We start from the raw sequence: 25,769 nt of genomic DNA on the forward strand, positions 1-25,769 counted from the left end.
ACAAGTCGAATGAAAACTTCTAGAGAAAAAAGTGATCAAAACTTTAAAATTATTTACTTGATTTTTAGATAGAGGGACAATATAGGGTCTGAAACACAATCTACAAAACACATTTGAAAATTGTTTAGCACCCAGTTTGGCCTTTCTTGAATATTCAAACTATAAGGAAATTATATGGGACATAAAAGTAAAACAGTCATATGCAAATTAATAAATAAGACTTCTTGAGAGATATATTTATATTAATTATAGTTAAATTTTACATGGGGTAAAAAGCCTATTTCTAAGATATTTAAAATATAGTTGTCTTTGTGGATATTAAGAAATTATAAATCCAAAAAAAAAAAAACAAAAAACAAAAAAAAGAAATTATAAATCCTAGTAGTAACGCCTCAAATTTGTATCATTCCTTGAGTTTTGCTCTTTTACACAACCCAATCTCCACATCAGGTTTTAGAACAGTAGAAAGTGTTGCCTCTCTGTGTTGAGGATGAAGAGCTCCAGAGATCTGACACAGTTCCGTATGTCTTCCATTGTAATAGTTGTTTCAAGCTTCAATAAAGCAGTTATTATTGTTTACCTAGTTAGAAAGCTATGACTCTGATTTTACAAAATTTCTTAAAATATCTTTCGTTTTCTGTATAGCAAATAATATTAAGGAATGTGGTAGAGTCCTAAAACTTGTTGGGGACAGCATTAATAACAGCAAAACAGGGCCAAATAGTTTAGCCTATTGACCAAATTTAAACTGCCTATCATCTTCACTTATAAGTGGAGTTATATTTCCATATTACTACTGTTTTGGGTGGGGAAATACACATATAATGAGGAGCTAGGGTTATTGTATAGCTTTATTATTTGTATAGCTAGGTTTATTGTATCTTTCTTACTGCTGTCTCTAGCATTGTTCACTTTTATGTTCAGATTTAGTTAAGAATTTATTAATTACGTGTTTCTAGATTTAGATCAATATACAAATAACTCCTATTCTTATGTAGAGAATTCTTTTTGTTATTGTCCAGAATTTTAGTACCTAAAGTAAGGCACATTCTACCTAAAATATCTAGGATCTCTTCCTCAGTTATTTCATTATTGTAGTTATTACATAAATCATGTCAAAACATAAAATATTGGAAGAATTTGAGATTTAGCATTGTTTGAATATGGGCAGGTTCAATATACCATCTCTGCAAAATCCTTGGTGAAGATGTTCTACAAAATTTCTTTTGCAGTGGCAATGAGATGAGTTTATAGAAAGCTTTTGATTTAGATAGGAGAAACGCATCTTTTGGGCTTCATGTTTTAATTTCACATTTAAACATTTCTCAGTACATATTAAAATTCAGTAATTCTGATTCTTGGGGTATTTCTTATGGAAATTACTTTAGAATTCCTCAGCAATTAAGCTAAAGGGATGCTCATCATGCTGTTGATTATAATAGTGAGGAATGATAAACAAATTGACATGTGCAACAGTAGGAATATTTACATAGTTTATAAATATCCATTAATGACACACTTTAAAATTATTAAATGCTAAAAAAACTTTGAAAATATGTTCCATTAAATAATCCTATTGTTTAACAAATAATATGATTTTACTGATGCAAAGTTTATATGCTTAAAATGGCTGAAAATTGTGTGGATGGTTGTAGAAGGCTAATGATGGCCACAAACTCTGATATTTCTTCTATCGAAAGATGGCATCTGTTTCCCTTCCTCTTGAATCTGGGCAGACTCTGGGATGACTTCAATTATGGAATATGGGATAATTGATTATATGCCAGTTAGCCATCCCAAACTTTAAGGGATCAACAGTTTTTACTTTCTTTAGAATACTTTCTCTGGGGAAGCCAGATGCCATACAAGTAGTCCAACTACCCTTACCACAATGCTGAGAAGAAGTCTAAATTATCCATAGGGATAGACTATATGGAGAGAGAAAGAGACAGAAACACACGTGCTTGACAACTCCTCAGTTCCTCCAGAACTCCCACCAAGGACAAGACATGTGAGTGAAGTTGCCTTCAGGTGGCTCTAGACCCATCTACCATATATTTGCAACTGTATGAGGGGCCCTAGAGTAGAATCAGCTTGCTGGGCTGTGAGAAATAATAATAAATTATTGCTTTAAATCTTGAAGTTTTGCTGCAGCTTGTTATAGAACAGTAGATAACTGGAGCAATGGTAGGCTTTTGGTTTTTATTTTCTTCTCTTTATTTATTTATTTTCTTTTTTTTTTCGCTTCTCTTTAAAACCAGTTCTTTCTAAATTCCTCCAAATAAAAGGTGTTATTTACTACGAATAAAAATAGCAATTATTTCAAGTATCTCTTTAGTTATGGTTGTCAGACTTAACAGTTGATGGTTACAATATAGTATTGCCTCATCTGGGTTTTTAGGTGTAATTCTGTGGTGTATCACCAGCTGGTCTCATCATATCAGACATAATTCTGATATGACTTTACCTCCATGGCCATGAGCAATTGTCAGTGATTGGTTAAAGTTCTAGTGTTGACATATTTTTGATTAAAAAATTAAATTCATATCTTACTGTGCTGCTTAATATTAATGGCTGGATTAAATCAGAGACACTGATTTAAAAGGCAATGAAATAAGAGCTATCATTTTTAAAAGAACTAATCCTGTACCAGTCACTCTGCTAAGCACATTAAACATATTTAATTATCACAGTCATTTTTTAACATAATAGCTAATATCATATTCATCTTATAGATCGGAAAATGGAAACCAAGAGAAAGAAGATAACCCATGTAAGATCATACAATTTGTAGGGGTCTTAGCAAACTAACATGAGAGTGCAAATTCTATAGTCAATCTGATGTTAAAGTCTGTTTTAGCTTCTACGTCTTACTTTACTCATCCCTAAAATGGAGAAAATAAGAATCATCTACCTCACAAGATGGATGCAAAGAGTGAGAGATTGATAGGAATCTAAATTTAAGCAGCATATTTACCTTCTTATACTATTATTGAGAGGATTGAATTACTTAATAGAATTAATGCACTTAGAACAGTCTGGGAGTTGGTAAACATTCACTAACTATTAAAAATAATGAAAAAAATGTTTCTTATAGGCTATCAGAAAGGTCCAGATGAAGAAAATAGTTCTTTAGTGTCCACAGTAATTGTTTCTTAAGTAAATGCAAGATAATAGAATGAGAGAAATGGACTAGTAACAGGCATAACTGACTCCCAGGTCAACGAGTTACTAGCCATTAAACTTGGGCAAGTCATTTATCTTCTTCACTTATAAACAAGAAATAATATCTACCTTCCCTACTTTATAGATTGACTAAATGAATCTTTCTTTCTTTCTTCTTTCTTTCTTTCTTTCTTTCTTTCTTTCTTTCTTTCTTTCTTTCTTTCTTTCTTTCTTCTTTCCTTCCTTCCTTTTTCCCTCTCTCCCTCCCTTCCTCTCTCCCTTCCTTCCTTTCTTTCTTTTTCATTCTTTCCTTAGATACTCCTCTCTCAAATTGTTTACCAATAGATCCCTCATGTGCTTATAATTATCAGTGTAGAAAATTTAAGGGTATATGATACTCCTTGTATTCATTTTCACAGATACCTATCTCTTTAGAGAGGGGTATTATTAGCAGAAATGAATGAAATGTTCCCAGGATGAAGTCAAAACTCTTAGATTGGCCAAATAGTACAATAATTATATTTTTCTGACAAACCTCATAATGATACATTAACCCTGTACAATTTTTCCTGTTTTGTTTTTCTGCAGAGACTTGTGATTTTGTCACTTGTATTTTATTTTATTTTATTTATTTATTTTATTATCTTTTTTTATTTTATTTTATTTTATTTTATTTTATTTTATTTTATTTTATTTTATTTTATTTGAGAGAGAGAGGACGGGCAGGATGAGTGGCAGAGTGAGAGGGAGAAGCAGACTCCCTGCTGAGCAGGGAGCCTGTGGAGGGGCTCTATCCCAGGACCCTGAGATTATGACCTGAGCTGAAGGTAGATGCTTAACTGACTGAGCCACCCTGGCATCTCTGCCACCTAGATTTTTAATTCACATGACAATTCTGAAAACAAGACCTCAGTAGTCATTGAGAAGAGTCCAGCAAGAATGAACAATGCCCCAAATATGAAACTTAACTTTTTACACACAACCTTTACAAACTCACCTCCTTAGTTTTATTGAAAGTGAGGATTGCTAGAAACAATTTAGTAGGGAGCAGAATCTAAATATGCACAGGCTGTGAGAAAATAGATATGGGATGAAGTCAATTCCAGACGGTGGAAAGGATTGATTGCCAGGCAACCTGAATTTTGTTCCTACCAGTTTATTATTAGAAAAGTAATCTTATATTGTTATTTAAAGCTCCTAACCTCAGGTTCCACATTTATACAAAAATAGTATTTACATCATTTTTTTTCCAAAAGCATTTATTGAATGTTCATCTTTGCAAGTTTAAAAAATGAATTTATAGAGATTACACAAAATAGTGAAAACAAACATGTAACACTGCTTATTGTAGAGAACAAAATGTTGTACGTTGTAAATAAGCACAATACTGCAGACAAATGGCAGAGGGAAAAAATTTCATTTGCACAGGAGAGAATTTTATGTAGATGTATCTTTTAATTGGGCCAGAAGATGAGGTAGTCATTTCTTTTTAGATAGGGGTGATGACTTTGCATTCCACATGTAGTGAAAAGTCTAAGTGGAGGCCCAGTAGAGAGAAAAATCAGTGTGTTGAGGATACATCGGGAAGTCTGCAAAAGCAGAAACTATGAATGTTATGGATATTTCATGGGGGTATATAAAAATAGTAAGTAGGGCATAGGAATGGTTGATGACTATGGCAAAATGGCATAGATTTTTACACTAATTAACTTATTAAACCCCTGCTCTATATGAGAAAACTTCACCAAGCACAGCTAATTGGAGACAACTAGTTTATTAATCTCTATACAAAGTTCTGCATGGAGGCATCTCATCAACTGGGAAAGAGAAACAATCACACTAAGTATGTTTAGAACTCAAAAAACTGAGCAGTCCAATAGCTATCAATAAATATGTTAATTTTTTAAAAGCAAATAAACTTTTTACTCTTATTTTTAAAAGAAACTTCATATGTATTTGTTGGAGTGCACATAAAAATAATGATTTGAAATAGAAAGTATAAGTTAAAATCAGTAAAATACTGATTTAAAGTTGTATGTTGTTTCCTCTGTTGCTTTATGAGGAAAGGGATATAGAAAATCTCATGTCTAACTTAGAAATTTTTTAAAATGATTTTATTTATTTATTCATGAGAAATACAGCGGGAGAGGCAGACACAGGTAAAGGGAAAAGCAGGCTCCTCACAGAGAGCCTAATGTGGGACTAGTTTCCATGACCCCAGGATCATGCCCTGAGCCGAAGGCAGATGCTTAACCACTGAGCAATCCAGGCATTCCTAATTTAGAATATTTTTGATCAGTTAACATTGATATCAGAGCATATTTGATCAACATTGATAACAAAGTATATCACTTTTTAGAAGTAATATATTTTGCAATCCATCATAAATGCATTACAATTGCATATGACCAAACACTGCAAAATATAGAGCAGTCACATGTGTTAAGTGGATATATAACACAAATATTATAAAAAATACTAAATGAGATATCTATATGCATATATATGAAGGTAAGCTATCTATTTCTAATGTATTGTTATAACCACACAAAAAAGAAAATATTATACATTAACTTCTAAATGAACTGGTATATTGAGGGAGATGAGGATTTATAACATTATGTTAACCTTAACCTTATGATATTTAATTATGTTCTACCCAGGGGAGAAAAACCTCTTAGTGATAATATTGTTTTGTTTTATTATTTCTTACATTGCTTTCTGCTGGGACAGAGAAATAACAGTGAAACCACTGGGGTTGATGCCTTTTCATAACTAAAAGGCATGGTTCATTACAGATAGGTAATTATGATAGAAAACAATTACCTTCCAAGAAGCTAAGTATAGTTAATTACACTTTAGAACTGCTTGTAGTATGCAACTGCAAAAGCTGAATGGTAGTTAGAATCAGTTGCTTGGGGCAGCCCAGGTGGCTCAGTGGTTTAGCACCACCTTCAGCCCAGGGTGTGATCCTGGAGACCTGGGATCGAGTCCCACGTTGGGCTCCCTGCATGGAGCCTGTTTCTCCCTCTGCCTGTGTCTTTGCCCCTCTCTCTTTCTCTCTCTCTCATGAAAAAAATAAAATCTTAAGAAAAAAAAAAAAAAGAAAGAAACAGTTGCTTGGACCCCAGGCAGAGAAACTCTTTAAAAAATCAATGGTATAGAAATATTCTCATCCAAATTATAAGAAATATACCCTTGTTCACTTATAACTTTAGTATTTGGTGTGAAAATGTGTCCAAACACAGAGAGTGCCTCTCTGGACAAAAGGGGAAAAGGCAAAAGGACCTAGAACAAATTAATGAAGCTGGACATTTGTGAAGATGTGAGTCAGTAATGGGAGAGCTGAATCTGAGCAAATTACAATTTGCAGCACTTGTTCTAAGTTTCTGTCATATTAATGGCAGTGTAAACTCAACACTCCTTGTAAGTGGTCACCCCTGAGAATTCTGTAGTTTAGATCTATCATGAGCTATCAGAAGATGAAGGTTTCTGCATGAATAGCTTGGAACAGAGAAGACATTATATGATTTTTATTATTTCCCAGTATCACTTATCACTCCTTCCTCATAATGATTGCTTAATAAATAATTGATGATGATGATGGACTGATGATAAAGCTAATCACAACGGTTTCATTTGTTTGATCATATATTGAGTGCCAGGAATGTTGAAGACATTTTATGTAATTCTAAAACTACACCTCCTAAGAGGATATTATTATTATCTTCTTTTTGTAGATGAGAATAATGAGGCACAGAAAAGTTGAGTAGCATACCAAAAGTCAAATAATTATCAAAAGTGAGAATTGCAGTACCTAAAAAGAAACCTGTCTCTAAACCCAGGGACCTTAAGCTGATTCTTTTTAAGTGAACAAGTGAATGAATGAACGCTATGAGCTCTGAAGGTTTCTCTAACTTCTTGTGTATATGGGGTGGGATGGGGTGTAACCATTTCCACACATACGATGTTACAATTTAACACTTTGTAAGTATTCATAAGGAGAGGAATACATTTATGCATTTAGTAGAAGTATATTAGTCTTTTTCCAGACATTTTGACACAGCAATATTTTGATGTGTTCATCGCCACCTGATTATGTATGACCTTTATATTCAGCACCAGAACACACAGCAGTCCATTCCACACAGCCTCTGTCAGAGTAGTATGTAAGGAACTACTTAAGTAACCCATCTAAGTAGCTATAAGGAAAAAGATTAAGATATCATCACATGAACTCTTACTTGTCTTGTCTCTCTGGTCTACATCTGGTCATTGGAAACAGGCATGTGTACATGCCCTCCTCTTAGAAGTAATTTATGTTTTAGTTTGATACTTTCTTGGAAAAGAATTAAAAACAGTGATCGTTTTAATTTTATTTTAATGAAATTTGGTTTTTAGTTTTAGCTACAGGGGAACATCACATTGAATCCTCGGCATCAGACTATTCCACACCTTTATCCTTAATCACCATATCATCTTAGAGATATCATTACCGAGATGATTTTAGAAATAATCCTTTCTATCACCCCAACCCAAGGCAATGACTAAAAGATTAGTGCTACTCAAACTCAACATTATCAAGTTATGCCACAGTTGACTGTTTTAGGAAAAAAAAAAATCTCATCTAAACTGGACTGAGTGGCATCCATTCTAAGGGTTATGGAATTTGGCTCAGGGATTACACCTTCTCTGTGTCCAGTTCCTCAATGTATGAGGGCAAGGGTTGGCCATATTAATTTATCATTTTACCATGGAAACTAGGGGATTGAAGATATTTAAATAAGGATAGGTAGAATTTATTGAAAACAGCAGGGAAAGGAATGAAAAGAGGAGAGAAAGGGGAAAGAGAAAAATGTACAGCATTCACCTCACTGGTTCCTCTTCACTGCTGATGTTTGTTTGCCTATTACAGGCCATTTATTTTTCTTTTCTCTTCATAACCAGGCCTTTAACTAAGCTAATCTAAATATATTTCCATCAAGGAAGTGGTATGAGAGAAAATATTTGAAATGAAAATAGAGAATTATCTAGTTGAAGAAGTTACATATCAAATAATACAGAGTATAAACACAATGAATTGGAATTTTACAAAAGAATGTAAATGTTTTCACATGTATTCTGTAATATTTTTTAAATATTTTAATAAGTACATAATATTTTCCCTAAGGGTCATAATTATCTATGCAAATTAAATGTAGTATTAAACTACATACATGTGTTAAACTTAAGAATACATAAAATCTCCATCCTCTAAATAATACCAGAAATTGTTGTAGTTAAATAATTAAAAGAGCGTATTTCTGCTGCTGAAGGTCTCAGAATAAGACTGGAAGAAAGTTTCAGCTTCATTAAACTGGGATTATTTTTTATAACATACTCTTACCATTTGCTTCAAATTTACAGATGAACTTTGAGAAACCTCTAAAAGACATTTGCCATCACAGTCAATTTATAGAAAACATTAGATCACAATAAAAACTAAGTTTATTGCAATATAATTAAAAATTTGGTGATGGAAAGAGAAAATTTATGAGTGGTATTTAACATAATCATTATGTAGTAAGAAGTAGTTATTTTTTATCATTTATAGCTTTAGAGGAATTCAAAGAGAAAACATATCAAGTGATAATTTGTTGAACTAAGAAGAGTAAGAAAGACCCTGGTTTCCAAAGCATTTCTCTGTTCAAATTTACTTACTTTTATTCTTCTACATACATAAAATGAAGTTACGATGAATTCAGTCTTTGAAAGAAGGATTTTTAGTGTTCAATGATGTTGGTTCCTGGTTGTAATCTGAAACTGGCCCCATACTCATAAGGTAGAAAGAAACCAAAGAAAGAGGCAGGTCACTCCAAGTTGGTAAGCGGCAGTTTGTTTGTTTTCCTTTTGCCAACACACAAAATTTTGCTTCCTTCTGCTATTCCCTAGTGAGAGAAAATGGCAACTCAGTTCTTCTGTTGCTCAGATTTAAAATTTTGGTGGTGTCATCTTTGACACCTCTCTTTCTCTGTCTCTTGCAAACCTTTATTTAAAATATAGCCAAATGACTCTTAAAAATCACATTTGCTTCTATACTAGCCTCTTATAATCTGTTCTCTATTTACCAGCCCTTAAAATTGAACCTCCTGTTTTCAGTTCAAATGTAAAAAACTTGAAAATCATCACTTCTATCCTTACAGCAAGGGCAGAAAAAGATGGACAAACTGAAAATCAATAAATACATTGGACCCATCAGAAAACTGAGGTATTGGGCAAATAGCCACTACAAAATCTTGAAAGATTGGTAGATGTGGAAAGTTGCAGTCAAAATCTCCTTAACTGTAGAAAAATCCATTTATCCAATGATAAAATTAATGAATTTCTGGAAACTGGATGTGAACAAGCCTTAGAATGAGAAACCCTTGGAGGTCAGAGACTTAGGGAGATCTCCACACATTGTCTATTTTATTTCCATGAGCCCCAACAAGATTCTGATGATGCAGGTTAAAAAGATCCCCTTGTTAAAAAAAAAAATCCCCATGTGACTCTGGTAGGAGCCTAAGAATAAATACTATGAAATATTCCTAGAGCACTATCAATAACAAAGGTTTACTCTATAGAGGAAATATCTTACCAGAGCCTTAACCTGGGAAAGGGCATTTGTACCACTGCAGCCCCCTATAGCATTCTTTTCTCATGGAAGAAGGGACATAAAACTAAGATATGTAGTTGTATATCACAACGCGGGGGGGGGGGGGGGGAGAATTATCAAAAGATAGGCCCATAAAAGACTTAATCCTAAGGTGATAAAGTTGTTCTTACCACCCACTTCTTACTAACACATCAATGAGCTTCAGTATAATAATAGTAGGGGATGTAAGACACAGATGTTCTGAGTTACAGTACTTAGGGAAGTCTGAAACAAAAAAGGGAAACAGAAATAAGACCTTAGATGAACTTGAAGCCTCTGGCACTTACAGCCATAGCAAACATTGAAGACTAACTTACAGCCTGCCTAACATAAATCTTCACACCAGATATCTATTTACTTCCATTTCTATCACCTGATACAACATGTTCAGCTTCCAGAATAAATTGAAAGACATGTCAAAAGGCCAGAAAAAACACAGCCAGAAGAGACAGGGCAATTATCAGAACCACACTCAGACATGATACAGATTTTGGAATTCTTAGAGAACTTCAAATATCTTATTAATACGTTAAGAGCTATAATTGAAAAACAATAGACAATGTGCAAAAACAAATGTATAATATAGGAAGAAAGATTGATACTGTAATACTCAAAAGGAAATACTAAAAATTTAAAAATATTGTAACATAAATGAAGAGTTCCTTCAGTGCAGGCATTAGCAGATTCAAAATGGCCAAAATAAGAATCAGAGAGCTTAAGGACAGATCAAGAGAGATGTCCCAAAGGACAGATCATATAAGAACTGTGGGACAGTTTTTAACACTGAATGTACACGTAATTTGAATGCCAGAAGGAAAAACATAGAGTGGAACAAAAGAAAGAAGTCAAGAAGAAAAATAAATCAAAATAGAAATAAGGTTGCAAATTAACCTATCCAGCTAATAGGAAACTATGAAAATAAATAGAAAATAGAGTGAAATATTTGACGTTAAAAAATTATCTGAGAATTTTGTGTCCAGAGAAATTATTCTTTGAGTGTAAAAAGGAAATGAAGAGCTTCTCAGAAAAAATTTGTCACCAGGGAATTTGATACCATAGACTTTCTCTGCAAAAAATGGTAAAAGAAGTTCTTTGGGGAGAAGCAAAATGATACTCAACAGAAACTCAGATCTACAAAAAGGAAGAAAGAAAAACAAAGAAGGAATAATTGAAGGTAAAATAAAATATTTTAACTTTTATTCATAATTGCATAATATATAAATATTCAAAGTAACAATAATAGCAATGTATCTATATGATAGCATATGGCTAAATAAGATGAATGATAGCAATGCTATAGGAATAGAAGGAAATGGAAGTACTCTCTCATATAACACATGCATTAAATGTAAAGTGGTATAATGTTATTTGAAGGTGAAATTAGATTAGTTAAAAACATTATTTATAAACTTAGGGAAACCATTAAAGAAAAAATTTTAAAGAATATAATTGCAGGATGCCTGGGTTGCTCAGTGGGTAGTGTCTGCATTGGGCTCTGTAGGGAGCCTACTTCTCCCTCTACCTATGTCTCTGCCTCTCTCTGTGTGTGTCTCATAAATAAATAAATAAGATCTTTAAAAAAATATATATAATTGGTATGCTAAGAGAGGAGAGAAAATGGAATCATACAAAATGCACAAAACCAGAGAAAGAGAAATAAAACAAAGAAACAAAAATGCAACAAATAGTTACACATGTGATGTATATTAATCTAATTATATTATTATTTTTTAATCTAATTATATTAACAATAACTTTATAGGTTAATGGTCTAAATACAATTAAAAGACAAACTTTAAGGGTGGACTGGAAAAAAAAAATAGACCTAATTCAATGTTATGTACCAAAAACTAACTTTAGCTTTTCTTAATTTTAATTCCCATGTAGTTAACATACAGTGTTTATTAGTTTCAGATATGCAAAGTAGTGATTCAGCAGTTCCATATATTATCCAGTGCTCATCAAGATAAGTGTACTCTTAACCCCCTTCACCTAGTTCATGCATCCCTCCCACCCACCTCCTTTCTGTTAACCATCTGTTTATTCTCTATAATTAAGAATCTGTTTTTGTTTTTTGGAGAAAAAGAAGATATCTTAAAATATCAACTCTTAGTTTAAAATAGAAAGGTTGGAGAGATATATTCCATGGAAACATTAAGTGAAAAAAGTAAGCTTTAAGAAGGGATGTAATACATACTATTTATATAATGTTCTGGAGAAGGAAAATCTAAGAGATGAGAAATATATTAGTGTTTTCCAGGGGTGAGTGAGGATGAAGCACTGATTGGATTAAGCTCAGGGAATTTTTAGGGGATTAAACTATCCACAGTATCCTGTGATTCTGAATGATATTTATGTTATCCTATGTTTTTTCAAATCTCATAGAATTTTATAGAAAAAAGAATGAAAAAAAAATATACTAAAAATCATTTAGTAGACAAGGAGATCTCAAAATGATATGTTCAGTGTGACAAAAGAATATAACTATTATAAATGAATAAAGTAATCTCACGGAAAAGTTGAGGGGAAATTCTTGGTGATCAAAATATTTTTGGTAATGACTGGGTATTTTAAGAATAAAGGCAAAACAGTAACTATGTATAACATTGTACTCTAGCGGATAAAGTTGTTTCCTATCAGTTAATATCTGAAATCACTATACATGCATACTGGAATTGAACAGTTAAGTACATGAAGATGGATAGTTGGAGTCAGCTTTCTTATAGTTGTTGTGGGAGATTACAGATAAACAAAGAGAGAAGCCAGAATATTCTATGTGGTGGCGGTTTACCTTGAAAACATTATGAACTTATATACCTTAATATAGATATATATGGGAACATAGAGATATCTATGGATTTGCCCATATTGTACTTTACCCTGCTAAGAGGGCCTAGATGAGTTAATACCCAGTATGTAGTCAGGACCTCATCTATCTTCCAGATCTAAGCTCCTAATCCTACCCTCCAATTAAGGAAATAAGGTTCCTTGGAGACATGCTGGGTTCAAAGCCTGGGGGAGGAAATATACAAGATACAATCTAGAATATTTTTGGTGCCAGAAAATAAGGATATGTTTCAGACTCTAACAACATGAAAAACACTACCAACAGCAATGCACATGCACACATACATACATGGTAGTATGTAAAAGGGACATAGGAGCCAACTGAAAGAGCTTCCAATAGCCAGAGCTGGGGGAAAAAAATGAGAAAAATGAAGTGATGTTGGATTTTAACCCAAAGTATGAAATAAATATCTATAAGTCTATAGTGATAGAAAATAAAGGATTGGAAAAATAAGTAGAGGAAAATAAACAAACCTCCCATGCAGAAAAAATCCAAAAGTTTATATTGATACTTTACAAGCAATAAGCACTATAAGCAATAAGCACTATATCTTAAGTGTGGGCTGTTCAGCGGTTTATTTCCAAGAGCCCAATAAGCAAAGGGGAAAACGTGAGTAACTTTACAGTGAAGAAGCCTGACAAATACTACCTCAATCAAGCTGTTAAGGTTACATCAGCAATGGTTAGGTATGTTGACAGTATGTACCCTTTATATGATGGGATCTAAGAGTCACTTTACCTCTATGGTGTCCTCCAAAAACCCACCACCTCAGTCTAATACTGAGAGAAACATCAGACGAATCCCAGCTGAAGAACATTCTACATACTACCTGACCAGTAAGTAAGTTGTCAAGGTCATCAAAACATAAAATATCTGAGAAACAGTCACCACCAAATGAGTGTAAGTAAACATGTTGACTAAATGTAATGTGATATCTTGGATTGGATTTTAGGACATAAAAAGGATATTATATTAAAGAAATCTGAATAAAGTATGGAATTTAGTGATATTTATATAATTGTGTGCATATGAATATCAATTAATTGTAACAAACGCAACATTCTAAAGTTAGATGTTGGTATTAGGAGCAACTATGCATGGGGTATACGGAAACTCTAAGTACTCTGAAATTTTGCATATATACTACTCTAAAAAGAGAATATATGTATATATCCTCATTTATATCTACTTACATATAAGACCATGTGGCTTATCTACTCAAAATATTCCAAAGGCACCCCATCTTTTTCAGAATTAAAGCAAGAATCTTATGACTGTGGAGCCCAGCTCTATGCTATCTGGGGGATCATCTATTAATTCTACTGGCCTATTTCCTGTTCCTTAGACATGCTTGGTATATCACTGTCCTAAAGTTCTTTTCATTCTCGTTAGAAAACTACCCTAAAAACTGCCAAATATCACCTGTCAGAGAAATACTGCTTGTTTTCCTGATATATAATGGACCTTATTGTCACTCTCCATAATTTTACTCTGCTTCTTTTCTTATCATAATACTTATTTTTGTCAGTATGTATGTGTATGCATATGGGTTTGTCTGTCTTTAATACCTTTCTCTCACAACAGCACATGTTAGGTCAGGAAATAATTGTTTTGTTTTTATCTATGTGTCCACTGCTTTGACTCTATGGTCTGGGGCAGTTCTGGCATAATGTTAAGGATATTCATTGAGTGAATGAATGGATTATACTAATTGTATTAAATACCACCCTTATAGGACACCTGGGTGGCTCAGTTGGTTAAACATCTGACTCTTGATTCCGGCTCGGGTCATGGTGTCGGGGTTGTGAGATTGAACCCTGTTTTGGGCTCTGCAGGAAATCTGCTTAAGATTCTTTCCTTCTTCCTCTCCTTCTGCCCCTCTTCCTACTCATGTGTTCTCTCTCTCTCTCTGAATGAATAAATAAATCTTTAAATATATATAACCAAACACCTTTTCACCTAAAAAATGGGATTTAAAAGATGTTATCTATAATTTGAAAAATACTGACCAACATGGGTATTAAAGGTAACATAAGATGGAAATGATGTATTCTAAAGTAACATACCTAACTAAACATGTAAAATAAAATATATATGATACAATTATTTCAATTTGTAACAGAATAGACTATAAACAATCCCATTTGTAGATATGCAGGCTGGAAAATTAAAAAAAAACCTAATTTTATTATTTTCACCTCTCATCTCATACTAATCTACTACTAAGCTTTTTTGAAATCTGTCATGATATGTGGCTTTTTGATCCGTAAAGCACTCACCATTCAAAAAAAATAAAAAAAAAATATATATATATATATATACTGTTTTTCCTTCTTCAATACACATAGCATCCAAAAAGGGACTTTTCTGATATTTAAAGAGATTTCTGACAGAAATGCTACCACTGACATACATAGTATATAATTTCAGATCCTACTGTGATTTATACTGGCTTTAATTCAACTTTATTTTGATCTATGTTTGTAGCAGTGGAAATGAATTTTAATGCTTTTCCTCAGATATAAAGTTTATTAACTACCTTTTTTTTTTTTTTTTTTTGAGTTTATTAACTACCTTTAAACTCAGGGCAAATTATTTGGTGGACCTAGATGCCGCTCGCCACAATCTTTTTGAACTGATAGGATATGTGACTAAGAACTGCTTCATGGATTGCTAGTTCACAGAATTCTCCTGTGCTATTTGGAGGAATACATAAGTTTCCAACAGAACTAGTAAATTGTTGCCTTGCCATTTAGTGTCCTGAGAAAATTATTTATATGAAATTTTTGAGATATATCCCTTTATAATTTTATAAAATTTCATGAATATGTATCACTATACAAGCTGAGCTATAAAGCCATTGAATCCTGATAGTTTTGATTTACCAATATTTTTTGGGGGGAAGAAGTAATTACATTGTGAAAATAACAAGTTACTTTGAGTGGATACTCTTGATTTATCTTTGAAGGATTCAATAATAAATTAAAAATGAATGCTATATCACCAGTTATCTAGTTTGACCCTTCCATGGTCACAGATTTTTTTAGTGGCCCACTAAAAAACACACAAAAGCAATCTCTCAGTCTACAACTTGCTTACCCTCTAGGAGTTCAAAAGTTTATAAGATTGCTTTTCCCCATGTAGTTTTGGAAACTACCAAGAGATATTTACATGTTCCACACATACATCCTGATTTCCCCTTGTCACCTTACCGAGTCATCTAACCTGAGACAATCACTAGATTTTACCACAAATCCCATTTTCCAACTCATAACTGTCTTCACAAACTGATAATGTTTCTTTAGAAAGGCCACTGTGTCAAAGTAGCAATAAGATCAAAGGTATTACCAAATATTTTGGCATACTTAGAAAGAAATTAGGAAGTCTTAAAGAAAATAAAGTAGATATTTTTAATTAACTCATTTATTTGTATGCCCCTTTTTCCAGAAAACGATCTTGATTTTTGTCTTCAAATCAGTGGTCTTATTAGGAATTTATTTCCCACCACCACCAATTGTTTTCCAAAAAAAATTAAACATAACTTTAAAGGAGAATTTGAGCTTCAGAAGAAAAAAACCTACCAATTTCTAGCAAATTTTAGATGTAATCAAAATTAGCAACAAGAGTCTAATGAAGTCATTCTATCCCTTATTCTGTTTCAACAATGATCAGACCATAGTCAATATTGTTTCATCTGAATCCAGACTTAACTTCCAACTTCAACTGCTAGCAAGGTTATGTGAACTTAATATCAGACACAATATGATTTCATCCATTAATGTAGTAGAGTCTAAACAACGAAGAATCCATTAGAGAAATAAGAGCACTTGATTTTATTATTAGTAATTACTGAAAAACTATAGGCGTGATCGTGATGTGATTCTTTGTTACAACGTTTTTTACAATTTATTTTTTTAATGAGGATATAAAAAGTCCACACATTGCTATTTAGTATTGCCCTTATTAATGCAAAATCTTTGAAATATGCTTAAAATTTTAAAAACATAATTAGTGAATTTTAAAATTTGTTTCTGCACTATATTCTTCTCCCTTGAAGTTATTTATTGAAGAAACAATTGTATAGACTATATAATTTTCCCCAAATATGGTTTACTCATCTCATCCAAGTGATAATGTTGCACATGTTATTCTGTATTATCTATTTTTATAGGTTACATCTAGAGGTTTGATCCAATTCAGTTGGAAGCTTTTTGAGTTAATATGCCTTCCATAAAGAACCTATTAATGTCTGATTGTCTTTCTTTTGGTTATGTTAGTAGATATTGATGACATATCACCTTGATTCATTAATCTCATAAAGATTACAAAATGATCAAAAGACGCTGCTCTCATTCTTGTTTCATTTATAAGCTGGAATACTTCTATAAATTAGAAATTTGCAGAGTCAGGGTTATTCTGCAGTACAATTTTAGTTAAAAGATGGGGTAAGTAATCATAGTTATATAAGTGTTATTGGTATATATCACAAGTTATAAAATAAAGAGATGAGTAGAAGGAATTCATACATTTCAAAGTATTCTATTACCGTCTTAGTCACTGGATCTAAGGTAGATACTCTTAGTTGCTTACATGTAGATTTTTACTTTCCTCTTTGTCAACACTTCCTGATTTCCTATATATGTATGCATATGTGTGTGTGTGTGTGTATTCTTTATTTTTCAGAGAAGTTTATGTTCACAGTAAAATTGAATGAAAAGTACAGAGTTCTCATATACTTTCTTCCCCACAAACAGCCTCCCTCATCATCAACATCCTAACCCAGAGTGATATATTTATTACAATTGATGAGCCTACATTGACACATCATTATCCCCCTAAATCCATAGTTTACATTAGAGTTCGCTGATTACTGTACGTTCAGAAGGATTCGGCAGATGTGTAATGACATACAGTCACCATTATGTATCATACCAAGTTTTTCACTATCCGAAAAATCCTCTGTGCTCCATTGATCCATCCATTACTCTCTCATAAACCACTGGCAATAACATATTTTTTTTTACTATCTCTATAGTTTTACCTATTCCAGAGTATCATATAGTTGTAATCACACAGTATGTAGCCTGTTCAGATTGTCTTTTTCACTTAGTAATAGGCATTTTCCTGGTGTATTAGCTCATTCATATTGATTGATTGATGATTGATTGATTGATTGATTGATTGATTTTATGAAAGACACAGAGAGAGAGGCAGAGATACAGGCAGAGGGAGAAGCAGGTTCCTCGCAGGGAAACAATGTGGGACTCTATCCCAAGACCCCGGGACCATGCCCTGAACCAAAGGCAGATAGATGCTCAACAACTGAGCCACCCAGGGGCCCCTCATTCATTTTAGTATTGAGTAATATTTCATTGTATGGATGTACCACAGCATATTTGTCCATTCATCTATTGAAGGTCGTCTTAGTTGCTTCCAACTTCTGGCAATTATGCAAATTGCTGCTATAAATGGCAAGTTTTTTGTATAGGCCTTTGGGTGAATACCAAAGACCACAATTGCTGGATCATATACTCAGTTTTGCAAGAAACTACCAAATTGGCTTCCAAAGTAGCTGGACATTATATGTTTCCATCAGCAATGAATGAGAGTTCCTGTTTCTCCACATCCTTGCCAGTATTTGGTGTTCTAATGGTTTGAGATTGTAGCCATTCTAAAAGGTGTGTAGTAGTCTTCACAAAACTTAATTTGCCATTTCCAAATGACATATGATGTTGAACATTCTTTCATATACCTATTTGCTCCCTGTGTTTTATGTTAAGGTATTTGTTCAGATATTTTGTCCACTTTTTAATTGGGTTTCCCTTATTATTGAGTTTTAAGAGTTTTTTTTTTTTTTTTTTTTTTGTATATTTGGGATAATAGTCTTTTCTCAGATATGTCTTTTGCAAAGGTTTCCCCCAGTTTATGTTTTGTCTTCTCATTCTCTTAACTACATCATTCACAGAAAAGAAATTTTGCCTGTTTGCTTTTGTTTTTCATAAAGTCCAGCTTATCAATTTTTTTCTTTCATGAATAGTGTCTTTGGAGTTGTATAAAGAAAGTCTTTATCAAACCAAGTCCATCTGGATTTTCTCATATGTTGTCTTCTTGGAGTTTTTAATTTTACCCTTTACTATTATTCTGTGATTAATTTTGAGTTAATTATTATGAAATACGTAAGATTTGTGTTGAGATTTTTTTTTTTTTTTGCATGTGGATACACAGTTGTTCAGAAATATTTGTTGAAAAGACTATCCTTTCCTCATTATAGTCCCTTTGCTCCTTTGTCAAAAATTAGTTACTATATTTATGTGGGTATATTTCTGGACTCTCTTCTGATCTATTGATCTATTTGTCTATTTCACCAATAATTCACTGACTTGATGATTGGAACTTTATAGTATGCCTTGAAGTTGCATGGTACCTTTATTTTATGTTTTCCTCCAATAAGTTTGTTATTGACTATTCTGAGTAACTTACCTTATATACAAACTTTAGAATCAGTTTTCTACATATACAAAATAACTTGTTATGATTTTTTGCCCTATTGCATTAGCTGAGACTTAAAGTACATTGTTGAAAATGAAGGGAGAGGGGACATTCTGACCTTTTCCTGATCTTAGTGGGAAAATTTCTAGTTTCTTGCTATTATGTAAAACATTAGCTGTAGATATTTGGTAGATGCTCTTTATCAATTTGATCTAGTTCCCCCTCTATTCTTCTTTTTTTGATAGCTTTGTCATTAATGAGTGTTGTTGAATTTTACTAATTTTTTTTCATCTATCAATATAATCATTTGATATTTCTTCTTTAATCTGTTGATACGATGGATTACACTGATAGATTTTCAATGTTAAAACAGCTTTGTACACCTGTGATAACTCCCACTGGGCCATAGTGCACAGTTCTTTTCATAGGTTGTTGGACTGGACTTGATCTGTCAATAATATGTTGAGAATTTTTGAATTTATATTCATTGGAGAAATAGGTCAGTGGCAGACTGTATTTTGAAGCACAAAGGGGCCAACTCCAGGCAATGGTTTGTGATTGGTCCAAAATAGCTGTAACACTGCATTCCTTATTTTGCTGTCGTCTTTTATAGATTGATATGGTCAAGTGATTAAGTCCTGGCCAGGAAGACAAAACCTGCTGAGAGGATTTCTTCCAAGGAGTTTTCTTTGGTGATAAAGGGGATAGCTGTTACTCCCTCAGGCTTTTATACTTCCCACTTTCACATTCATCACTGCATATAGATATGGTGCTTTGAAGTGAAGTAGCCATCTTGTGATCACGAGAAAAAGGTCCAGAGAATTATATATATCTGTGATATATGTCACTGACAAAATGCCAAAAGAAAGGATTGACTCTAGATTTTTTTGTTATGTTATCAAAATAAAATTTTATTTTTTAACTTACTATTAGTTATCTGTTTACTTCCAATGGAAAACACTTCCAATGCTATGGTTTCCTAAACATATTGGTCTACATTATTTAGAAGGGACTAATAGTTTTGAATTATGTCTCTGGTATGCATTTCTTAGTATGTTTTAAAATAAGAAATGAGGAAATAATAACTTTGTATCAGTTATTATTTTAACAATACTTTCTTTTACTTGATAAGAATTTGTTAAAAACACACTTTACATAATAATAGCACAGTGAAACCAGTGACCAAAGAGTAAATGGGACTAATAAACACAGCTGCAGACTAATAAATTCAGCTGCAAATTTTTGCCCAGATCTTTTCATTTGCCTTTAAATTTCCCTGACTCTTCTCCTTTGAGAAGGCGGATCTGGGTTTTACACTCCCATCTCCTAGTTTGGCTGCCTCTCAAACCCTTTTCTTGCTGCATACTTAATGTCTCAATAATTGGCTTTGTTGGATATCTGGCAGAAAAATGAGTTTGGTTACAAATTTGACCAGCGAACCAGGAGCTCTTTGCCAGTGATTTGTCAGGCCCCAGCCAGTAATAGGAGTCTGGTAACAGGTCCAAGTAGCTGCCTAGGCTCTTTGTCCTAGGTGCTGTCCTGCCCGCTCCCACCCTCACCCCTAGTGGGGATCTCCAACCTTCGGTGCCTAACTTAAGTATTGTGGCAAGGAAAACAGTGTTTGCTTTTGGTTTGGACCAAAAGACCTCTTGGTGAGTATTTTGTGTGCAACAGCTCATGAACTTATTTCTTTCTCCCATTTGGTTTGGCTTAAATTTCATCCTCCTGTTCAGCTGCCTCCAAATAGGGGGTTTGAGTTTTCTTAGCCTTATTTTCTTGCTTAAGAAAAGACTGACTTAGGGAGCTGTTTGGTTCTGTTAGTGGAGCTCTGACTTTTAAGGAGGAACTAGAAACTAGGAAGCCATTTGATTTAGTTGCCCAAGCCCTGACTCGGGAAGGAACTAATGCTCACAAGAGATACTTTGGGCTTTATTTGGTTGTTTTGTTGCTGCAGCTTTGGGTATCTGAATAAAACAGCCATATTTTAATTGACAAAAGGGAAATGACAGTCTGATACCCCCATGCAGCCCTTCAGATTATATCCTTCAAAATTGGGCTTTTTTCACAAATGCTACTTGGCCACAATATCAGACTCCAGTGAAAAATGACCAATTAATGGCTCCATAAGTCATCCTACCATCTTGCAACAGATTTGTGTTGTAAAACAGAGATACCTGAAAATTGGACCTTTAAAATTGTTTGTACCTTGTTTATTTTTATATGTGTCCATGTATATTGTAAATGTGAGATTTTTCCTTATACGTCTGGATGGTACAGATAAAATTTGTAAAAGGACTCTATTTAGTTGGTTTAAAGGTAAGCACTTGTAAGAACTAGGCATTCTAAATCTCAAAAATAGAAACTAATCCAAATGTTTTACAAGTACCCATGATCTGGTAAAATACTTGGTATTAAAGCTAATTTAAGGTAGCTTTAATTAAAATAGATGTGTCTTAAAAATCATCAGCTTTACATATAAAACTTTTATTCTCCCTATGCTTGCTGAAAGTCAAATAAGTCCATGTTATCTCCATTGCAAAATTTGTAAGAAAAAAGAAACTTTAACTTTGTCTAATGCTGTATGAAATTCTTAGATTACCCATAAAACTTCATAGAACAGAAACAGGTAAACTATTTTAGTACATGTAATTAGGACTACTGGAAATAATGAGGGAAACAATCTGCAAGGAAAGAGAGACAAGTTAAAGAGGGAAAACTCAGGACAAAAGCTGGGAAATGTAAAAAGTTGTAGAGGTTTGTGAGAAGTAAACCTTTGGAAAAGGGTTCTGTGAAGGATTATGGAGAATTAGTATGCAAAAAATGAAATTATTAGGGAGTGATCAACACCCAGGGAAGAGGAGAAACTAAAAAAGCAAAGTTAGACAAAAGTTGGGCAATGATGCAGTATCAACAGAAGGCCTTAACTGAGTCTCTGAGAAGTTCCAAAAGTTGGATTACCCTTCAGAACCATCCTAAACTGGGCAAAAGGGCTGGATTTTTAGAAGTCATTGGATGTGATCATCTGAGAAGAGGGCAAGACCTTGGAGACACAACTGTCTTCAATCCAGGCAATCCCCAATTGTATCTAAGAGTTGAGAGCTTTGACAGCACTCCCTACAGATGAGGGTCCTTTCCTGATGGGAACTTTGACCACATTTCAACCTCCACCACAAGAACACAGGTTCATGCAGTACCCTGGATGTTCTTGTCCCAATAACTGAAATATACTTACAGGTGAGTGATAGGAAGAAAGTGGGATTACACAAAGTTTAAAAAAAAAAATTCATCCTGTGGGACACCTAGGTGGCTCAGTTAGTTAAGTGTCTGCCTTTAACTTTGGTCACGATCCTGAGGTCCTGGGATCAAGCCTCATATTTGGCTTTCTGCTTACTAGGAAGTCTGTTTCTCCTCTCTCTCTGCTCCTCCCACACACTTGTGCTCACACTCTTTCAAATATAATCTTAAAAAAAATCATCGTTTTGGAATGAATGAGTTTTAATATTGGAAGTACATAAGATTGTAATTGTTTTTTTTTTTCTCCCTGTTAAAATGACTGTCTTAAGACCTTTGGCCTAAATTGTAAACAAGCATTTTTATTTATCTTTAATAAGTCAAAATCTAATTTGCCTAGAAAACAAAGTCTGTGGTTTGTCTTTATTAGGTCTTCAGAAAGTTGAATCTTCTCAATATTAAAAAAAAAAAATGTAACCCTCTGCATTTGCCTTTAGAATCTCTTATTGCCACCTTTGCTAAATAATTAAGTTTTTGTAATGATCTGTAATCCTATCTAAATAGGATTATCCTATCTCAAGCATGTGCTTTACAACCTGATATTACAAAATTCTCAAAATTCAATTTCTAAGTAAGGGCTTTTTGGCTAATTAGCCTTATTTATTTGATATGTCAAGTTACATGGGAAGCATTGTCAAGTGATGATAGCCCTTCTTAGTTTATATTGTATGGATGAATGCTATCACTGATCCAGAATTAGATTTTGATATGTCCTGGTATAATTATTGAGGTGTTGTATGTCACAGAAATAACCAGATTTCCTTGTGAATTGCCTTGTGATGAACCATGGCCATCTTTAAGTCTTGTCATTTACAGTTATTGTTTTACTCTGATGCTCTTGCAAATGTCTCTGCTTTAAGGAAAGTCATAGATTCTGACAACTACAGGTCTGCAATAATTTCTAGAACTAATTGGAAAACTGCATTCAAACAGACATGGGATTGAATCAGTTAAGGAAGAAGAGTTGTCAAAGTTTCAGATGCTATAGATTCCTTTTGTACATTGAAACAAATTCTGTTAGCAATAGCAAAGGACAGAAAAAGGCTTAAAGGCTTCAAAGGATGCATGCTGAAGCACTTTATGCCTTCCTAGAGATTCAAGTTGAAAAAAATCTTTTTAGACTCATTGTCAACTCACCAACTTTTTTTTTTAATTTTGTTTGGGAGAGAGAGAGAGCTTGAGCGATCACAGGCAGAGGGGAAGGACAGAGGGAAAAGCAGACTTCCCACTGAGCAGGGAGCCTGATGCTGGGCTTGATCCCAGGACCCTGGGGGATCATGAACTGAGCTGAAGGCAGACACTTAACCAACTGAGTCATCCAGGCACTCTTCACCCTATCATTTTTTTATCATGAATTTGTTAGGGCAGGTTTGGCATTAGCACTTTTTGAAGGAAGCCAAAAATATGCAGGTGACACCCCAAATAAGGATCACGTCCACTTACACTCTGGAACATGTGATTGCGTTTAAAGCTGGAAATTGTTAGCAGTGCCATGATAGCTGGTCAAGATTCAAATACTTCTGTACTTGAAGTGGTTTCAGAAACCATTATCAGAAAGATTAAAAGGTGGTTCCTGGAGAAATAATACATCTTATTTTCCACCAGCCATTGAGAAAGTACAGTTATACTCAGCAATATGTCTATCCAAGGCTATGCACAGAAGCTGATCAAATTCTTCAATATTTTTACCTTGAGCTCTGGAAACTGAGCCAATGGTTAAATAGCTTACCAATCACTGCTACGGAGCTGGAATCTCTGATTTGTCTAACAGAGGCAGGAGCAAGGTTAGAATTGAGAGCAGAAACAACCAAAGAAAATGCTAAGGATTTCAATTTTATCAACTTCAGCAAATTGCCAAAGAGCTAAACATTCAGGTTGCTGATATAAAAGTACTATGCAAAATAAATAAATAAATAAATAAATAAATAAATAAATATACTATGCCTCTCATTGAAAACACTATCGGCTCTTCCAGATTTAAGGAAATTGTTTCTCGTAAGGTATCCAGGACTCTTTTTTTTTTTTTTTTTTTTTTTTTTTTTTTAGCTATCCATGACTTAAGGGAATTTGGTAACATACCTTTTCCCCCTCCAGAACTGAATAACTTTCAGTGAATGTTCTTATATTTTTATGACAGTGTATTTATTTGCATAAGTTCTATAAGAATCTGTTCCCCTTATAATGGGGCATCTTTGGAAATGCCGGTCCTATCATCAAAGCTTTGACTGGTATGTCATATTTAGTGAGGTTCGCATAGACTCCTATATGACAAGACAGCTTTAAGGAACAGAGGTTAACAAATGGAGCCTTTGAAGCCCCTCGTCAAAATCAGCCTGGTACCTTACTTACATGGTTTCCAGCAGCCTTACCAGAGGAGTCAAGAGGGCCACTTCCTAGTAGGCACAGAATACTCAGGATATTATGAGGACCTTAAGAAAAGAGGAAGGCACCCAAATCTGTAGATACTGCAGGCAAAAAATATGATGGCAAGCATTTGGTTTGGCTTCTTAGCCTCAAGAACCTTTTAAAAATTTGATTTGAAATTCCTTATGAAAAATTGCAACTTTGTCAGATTTCTAAAAAGCGTATTTTTTTTAAAGATTTTATTTATTTATTCATAGAGACACAGCTAGAGAGAGAGAGGCAGAGACACAGTTAGAGGGAGAAGCAGGCTCCATGCAGGGAGCCTGACGTGGGACTCGATCCCAGGTCTCCAGGATCACGCCCTGGGCTGCAGGCGGTGCTTAACCGCTGCGCCACCAGGGCTGCCCCTAAAAAGCGTATTTAAAAAAGAACCAAAAACCTTAAGTGGCCAATCATTCTTGCTGTGCTTATATAAATAGGCATTGTTAAAACTGGACATTTTACAAATTTTAATTTGACTGTCCTTGGTGGAAATGAGGGTGATTTTAGAGAACTACGTTTCAGTAACACACCTTTGTGTATGTTAGATCCTAGTTCTGATTAACTATCTTTGTTGTTTGCCTATAAAACTGGACTGAATCCTAAATTCTAATATCCTCTAGTGTCTGGCTATGACTCTTCAAACTAAAGTTTCCAATTTTCTCCCATTCTCCTTACTTAGAATCATTGAGAACTAAAAGTGCTCTTTTTTTTCCTGAAGCCCTGCCATTCGAAGCTAGACAACTTGAGGCTAGAAATTGAGAAATTGCCACAACGGCCCATGTTTAGACAATCTCCATGCTTGTTACTATATGAGCTATTCAGACAGGTCACCAGATACCTATGGATAATTGAACAAGTTTATTCCAGCTGTCCTGTTTTGATGGATCTGCAATTGTA

At 33.8% G+C, this 25,769-nt stretch overlaps 1 long non-coding RNA gene across 1 annotated transcript in view; it reads left to right on the forward strand.

The window, feature by feature from the left end:
• LOC144302251 (uncharacterized) overlaps positions 1-25,769 on the forward strand; it is a 69,328-nt gene that overhangs the window by 14,020 nt on the left and 29,539 nt on the right. The window lies entirely within an intron of this gene.

Source organism: Canis aureus, chromosome 31 (genome assembly GCF_053574225.1).
Source record: "Canis aureus isolate CA01 chromosome 31, VMU_Caureus_v.1.0, whole genome shotgun sequence".
Classification (NCBI taxonomy): Eukaryota; Metazoa; Chordata; class Mammalia; order Carnivora; family Canidae; genus Canis; species Canis aureus.